We start from the raw sequence: 6,782 nt of genomic DNA, 5'->3' as shown, positions 1-6,782 counted from the left end.
CTGTTCCTCACATTCCTGAGAAATGTAAGGACCCAGGTACTTTCTGTATACCTTGCATTATTGGGAACAATAAATTTGAGAATGCCATGCTAGATCTAGGAGCATCAGTTAGTGTCATGTCTCTGTCCATTTTCAATTCTTTATCTCTTGGACCTTTGCAATCTACAGATGTGGTGATTCATTTGGCAAATAGAAGTGTTGCTTACCCCACAGGTTTCATAGAGGATGTGCTGGTTCTGGTTGGTGAACTTATTTTTCCTGTTGATTTTTATGTTCTTAATATGGAAGAGGGATTTTCCCATCGTTCAGTTCCAATTATTTTAGGCAGGCCATTTATGAAAACAGCCCGAACCAAGATAGATGTTTATGCTGGCAAATTGGCTATGGAATTTGGTGATATTGTTGTTCATTTTAACATTCTTGATGCCATGAAACATCCATCTGAGGATCATTCTGTTTTCCATGCTGAGATAATTGATCATATTGTTGATGATTATATGTTTGAATTTTGATTCTATTCTTCATGGTAGGAAGCATCCATTTTTATCTGGTCTGCGTACTTGTCATTCCTTATGCATTGAATCTGAATCTAAGTTTGAATTTGATCCTGTATCTGACTTTTACGCTGAGAGTGAATTTGAATTTGAGTCTGGTTCTGATTTTCTGGGTGTTGTACCTCTTGATGTTGATTTTTTGGAGTCAAAAAGCACTAACCATGTTGCAGGAAGTACATACACTTCTGACTTGCTTTATGAGGTACAGGTTGAGGAACCTCCTTCTTCTCCTACGCTGGTTCCTCCCACTATTTAGCCACCACCCACACCAGAGTTGAAGCCCTTACCAGCAACCCTCAAGTACGCTTACTTGGAGGACAAGAAAAAATTTCCAGTGATCATCTCCGCCTGCCTTGATGTTGAGCAAAAGGAGAAGTTGTTGCTAGTGCTCAAGAAGCACAAGAAGACCATTGGATGGACTTTAGCAGACATTCCTGGTATTAGCCCATCTACCTGCATGCATAGGATACTTTTTGAGGATGGAGCTAAGCCAGTGAGGCAGCCACAGTGGTGACTCAACCCCGTCATTCTAGATATGGTGAAAAAGGAAGTGACCAAGCTCTTACAAGCTGGAATCATCTACCCCATTTCTGACAGCCAGTGGATGAGTCCAGTCCAAGTGGTTCCTAAGAAGACAAGCCTCACAGTGATCAAGAATGAGAGGGATGAGCTTATCCCCATAAGAGTGCAGAACAGCTGGCGAGTCTGCATTGATTATAGGAGGCTGAACCAGGTAACCAGAAAAGATCATTTTCCCTTGCTATTCATTGATCAAATGCTTGAGCGCTTGACAGGTAAGTCTCATTACTGTTTTCTTGATGGTTTTTCTGGTTATTTACAAATTCATATTGCTCCTAAGGGTCAAGAAAAGATCATATTCACCTGTCCCTTTGGCACTTTTGCCTATAGGAGGATGCCCTTTGGCCTATGCAACGCCCCTGGTACCTTCCAGTGGTGTATGCCTAGCATTTTCAATGATTTTTTAGAGACTTGTATAAAGGTGTTTATGGATGATTTTACTGTTTATGGATCCTCTTTTGATACATGTTTGGATAGTCTGGATAGAGTTCTTAGTAGATGCATAGAAACTAACCTTGTGCTGAATTTTGAAAAATGTCACTTCATGGTAGAACAAGGTATAGTTTTAGGGCATATCATTTCCAGTAGGGGCATAGAGGTAGACCCTGCAAAAACAGATGTTATTTCACAATTTCCTTACCCCTCTTGCGTGCGAGAGGTTCGTTCTTTTCTTGGTCATGCAGGGTTTATAGGCGCTTTATCAAGGATTTTAGCAAAGTGGCCCTTCCACTATCCAATCTGCTGCAAAAGGAGGTGGAGTTTGATTTTGATGACCGGTGCAAAGAGGCTTTTGATTGCCTCAAGCGTGCGGTGACTACCACCCCTATCATTCAGGCACCTAATTGGACAGCCCTATTTGAGTTAATGTGTGATGCATCCAATTATGCATTGGGGGTTGTCCTTGATCAAAAGATTGATAAGCTACCTCGGGTGATCTACTACGCTTCTAGAACTTTGGATGCTGCTCAAGCAAATTACACTACCACAGAGAAAGAGCTATTAGCGATAGTTTTTGCTTTTGAAAAATTTGGTTCATATTTGCTTGGTACTCATGTTATTGTTTATACTGACCATGCAGCTCTGAAGTACCTGTTGAAGAAGGTTGAATCAAAGCCTAGATTGATCAGATGGATGCTTTGGCTCCAAGAGTTTGATTTGGAGATCCGTGATCGGAGTGGTGCACAGAACCTCATGGCTGACCACCTGAGAAGGATTGAGCGTGCATCTGAGGACTCACCCATTCGGGATGATTTTCTGGATGACCATTTGTACATTCTGTATAGTATTTCTGATTCCTTCCCCACTCCTTGGTTTGCTAATGTTGTGAATTATTTGGTTGCTTCTGTTTTTCCTCCCTTAGCATCTAAAGCTCAAAATGATAAAATTAAGAGAGATGCTAAGCATTATATTTGGGATGACTCCTATTTGTGGAAGTTGTGCAGTGACCAGGTTATTAGGAGATGCATTTCAGACCATGAGATTGACTCAATCCTGCAATTTTGTCATTCTTCCGCATCAGGTGGCCATCTTGGCATACAAAGGACAACTCGCAAGGTGCTTGACTGCGGTTTCTATTGGCCCACCATCTTCAAGGATGCGTGGAGAATCTGTAGCACTTGTGAGCCTTGTTAGAAAGCAGGCAGCTCACTTTCATGGAGACAGCAAATGCCTCAACAACCCATGTTATTCTGTGAGGTGTTTAATGTCTGGGGTATAGATTTTATGGGGCCTTTCCCTGTCTCTTTTGGTTTTGTTTATATTCTCCTTGCTGTTGATTATGTTTCAAAATGGGTGGAAGCCAAACCCACCAGAACTAACGATGCTAAGGTTTTTGTGGATTTTGTTAGATCTAATATGTTTTGTAGGTTTGGAGTCCCTAGAGCCATCGTTAGTGGTCAAGGCACCCATTTTTTGTAACAGATCCATGTATGCCTTGCTCAAAAAGTATGGGGTCATGCACAGAATTTCCACACCTTACCACCCCCAAACTAATGGGCAGGCTAAGATTTCAAACAGGGAGATAAAAAGGATCATGGAGAAGATTGTGTAGCCGAACAGAAAAGATTGGAGCATCAAGTTGGATGATGCTCTTTGGGCGCATAGGACTACCTACAAAGCACCCATAGGAATATCTCCTTATCGGGTTGTCTTTGGCAAGGCATGTCATCCTCCTGTAGAGATAGAGCACAAATCCTACTGGGTTGTAAAGACCTGCAACTTCTCTATTGATCAGGCTGGAGAGGAAAGGAAGTTGCAACTAAGTGAGCTAGATGAGATCCATTTAGAAGCCTATGAGAATTCCAAATTCTACAAGGAGAAGACCAAGAAGTTCCATGACATCTTGATAGCTAATAAGGACTTCGTGGTTGGACAGAAAGTTTTATTGTATAACTCTAGGCTCGGACTCATGAGTGGTAAGTTGAGGTAAAAGTGGATTGGTCCTTTTGTGGTGACTAATGTTTTTCCTTATGGTATAGTTAAGATCAAAAGTGAATCCACAAATAAGAGCTTCAAGGTCAATGGAGACCGGCTGAAACCATTCCTCACAAATCCCTCCTTAGTGGATGTAGTGGTGGAGGAGACCAACTTACTTCACCCTACTTCTCTTCTGCCATGACTTAGGGAGTTTTCTTTTTTTTCTGTCTCCTTCTTTACTTTTATTGCACTTGTCCAATTTTATTGATTGTTTTGATTGATCTTGATCTTGTGATTGTGCTACATTAAGGACAATGTGTTGTTTAAGTGTGGGGGGGGGGAGATTGTTCTTTAATTTTGTTGATTTTGTTGGGTATTCTAGATTAAATTTTTTGGGTTTTCTAGTTTAATTTTTTTTTAGGTTTTCTAGGTTTATTTTTTTATTTTGGTTTTATGTTTTATGTACAACATTGCATGTTTCTCTTTGAATTATAGGTTATGTACAGGTAATGGGTAATTATTTTTGAAATAGGAGTTTCTTGGCATTTTGTGAATTGAAATCCTTGTTTTTCTCTGCATGTCAAGTTAGTTTTGAAAGTTCGAATTAGAAGTGATAGATTTACCCTTGGTGAGAATTTGAGCCATCATCATCTATTTTATTCGGTGTGTTTTTCCCCATTGATTGCTTGCACAGTAGCCTTGGCTTGACTCTTGTTGATACTTCTTGCTTCACACGCATGTTGGGAGATGATTTAGGCATTTTGTTCTTATAAGCCTTTAGCCAAATGAGCCTACCTTGAATTAATTCCTTTGATAGCCCCTTTGAGCCTATGTTCCCCTTTCTTTGTTTTGAAGCTCATTACAAGCCTTAAGTGAAAAACCATGATCTCACCCTACCCTTAAGGAATTTTAGAGCTTTGGAAATGTTTTGGGAATAAGTGTGGGGGGTATGTTTCATTGGATGATATGTTTTTGTTGGCCATGCTTGATGATGTATTTTGGCCATGCTTGATGTATATACATATATTGCCTAATTGTTGCTTTATTTTTTAATTGCTTTCAATTGCTACTGTTCACGTTCAAAAAAAATGAAAAAAAAAATGAAAAAAAAAACAGAAAAAGAATGAAGTTGAATACATGAGGTCTTGATTTGAAGACTCGGATTGGTTTGAGGACTTGGTTGACTTTGTTTTGGGTTTACTTTTTATGCTTAATTTTTAATTTTGGTTTTGGGGTTTACTACTTTTTCTTTGTTCTCACTTATTCCCCATTGCTCCTCTATTCCTTTGGGTTTTAGCTACTTATCCCATACTTTCCTCTACCTTGTCCTTGGCCCCATTACAACCTTAAAAGACCTTTTGATCCTCATATGCATGTGTTTGTGATGTGGTTGTCAATTTTAGAGTCTTGCCAAGTCTATGTGGTGTTTGTTTTCATGGGTGCTTTGAGTGTAAACAGTAGCCTACACACTTGAGAGATAGAGTGCATATCTTATGATGAGGCTTTATCACTTTTCATTCTTGAGCTGATTGACTATCTTGCCATGTTTGAGATGCTTGGATGATTTTCATGACTGTCTTGATTCTTTAACTCTCTACGTGTTGGATGTTGCCCATTCCTTTCATTCCTTGATATTCATTGAGAAATGTGTAATTGTTTTTGTGTTTGTTTGTTTCTCTTTAATGTCTCTGGATTTGTTCCTTGCTTTGCTTTTTGATTTTGCCCAGGAGTGCAAAAGGCTAAGTGTGGGGGGATTTGATGTGTCATTATTTTCTCCTATTTCTTAACCTTTTTTGTCACCATTTTAATTACTGATTAGCCTTAATTATCAAATTAATTATGCACTTTTATCATTTAGGCCTACTTGACTAATTTTGTGTTTTTAATTTAATTTCAGGAGAATTATAAGCAATTGGGATTGAATCCGGAATTGGGCTTGGACTTGAAGAGAGCAAACAATTTTATTTTATCAAATCTTATCTTATCCAGATTTTATTTCATCTAGATTTTATTTCATCCAATCTAATCTTATTTTATCTAGATTTTATTTCATCTATATTTTATTTCATCTAATCTTATCTTATCTTGTCCAGATTTTATTTTATTTATGGACTTGGACTTAAAACAGATTTGTAAGCTTTGGGGCTGAGGACTTATATAACAGTACCAGATTTTTAGTTTAGGAGTTTTTTTGAAGAGGAGAATAATTCTAGGGTTTTAGAATTCCAATTTTTACTGTTCATGTGCACTGTTCACGTAGAATAAAATTCGTTTTCTGCAATTTTGTTTCTGCTTCAATCTACAATTTCGTTTTCTACTGATTAATGGAAGGCTAAGTCTCCAGCATTGTTTTCTCTTGAGGATCAAGCACAGCTCTCTTTGAGATTTTGTTATTACTATTGAATTATGATAAGTTTTTCCTCTTCACCAATTACTTTGTATTTGTTGCTATTAATCCATGCATGCTTAGTGCTTGATTAATTGTCTCTGTGCTTAATTTACGTTCATGCTTAATGATCAGCTTCGTTCATGATTAATTGGTGTATGTGTTGCTTAATCACATAATGATAGCCTTATGTTAATTTTTGCTTAGTAATTTAATTTAGGGTTGGATTAAGTGGTTGAACTGGTTAGGGATAAATCTTCATAACCTAGGATAAGAGACTTGCTTTTGAATCAAGGGGAAACAATGTGTTCTAATTCTATTATTTTCTAATTAAAAATTTGCTTGCTGTTTAAATTACAAAAACAAACAACCCCCCCCCCCAATTCGTTACTGTTTTATCACTATCTATTATGAACGTTGGTTGACCATTGCTCGTTGGGAGACGACCTAGGATCACTTCATAGATACTTCATTTTTAATGTTTATTTGATTCAGGTACGGCCTCGATCAGTCCCCTATTTTGTTCTGCATCCTCTGAAGAAAAAAAAGCATACATCAAGTTGAATGATATATGCTATACATGTGATTACAAAAAATACACAACATCTTTCATATTAGCTTTCCCATCAGTCTCACCAACCGATGTTTCTACATGCAAGTGTCATCATTCCTATATGCAGATTTTCCCAGCTGTTAATGTTGAACTATAGTTCTAGGCCTTCAACTGTCCATTTCTCTTATTTTCATAATGTCTTGCATGCATTCTAGAGTTAGTTTACTTTTTCTTAGTTGATCTCAATTGCCATTTTCTCATTAATTTATAACTCAACCAAGTCAACAATTGCCAT

This window comes from Glycine max, chromosome 19, assembly GCF_000004515.6.
Source record: "Glycine max cultivar Williams 82 chromosome 19, Glycine_max_v4.0, whole genome shotgun sequence".
Taxonomy (NCBI): domain Eukaryota; kingdom Viridiplantae; phylum Streptophyta; class Magnoliopsida; order Fabales; family Fabaceae; genus Glycine; species Glycine max.
This window is presented reverse-complemented; position numbering follows the sequence as displayed.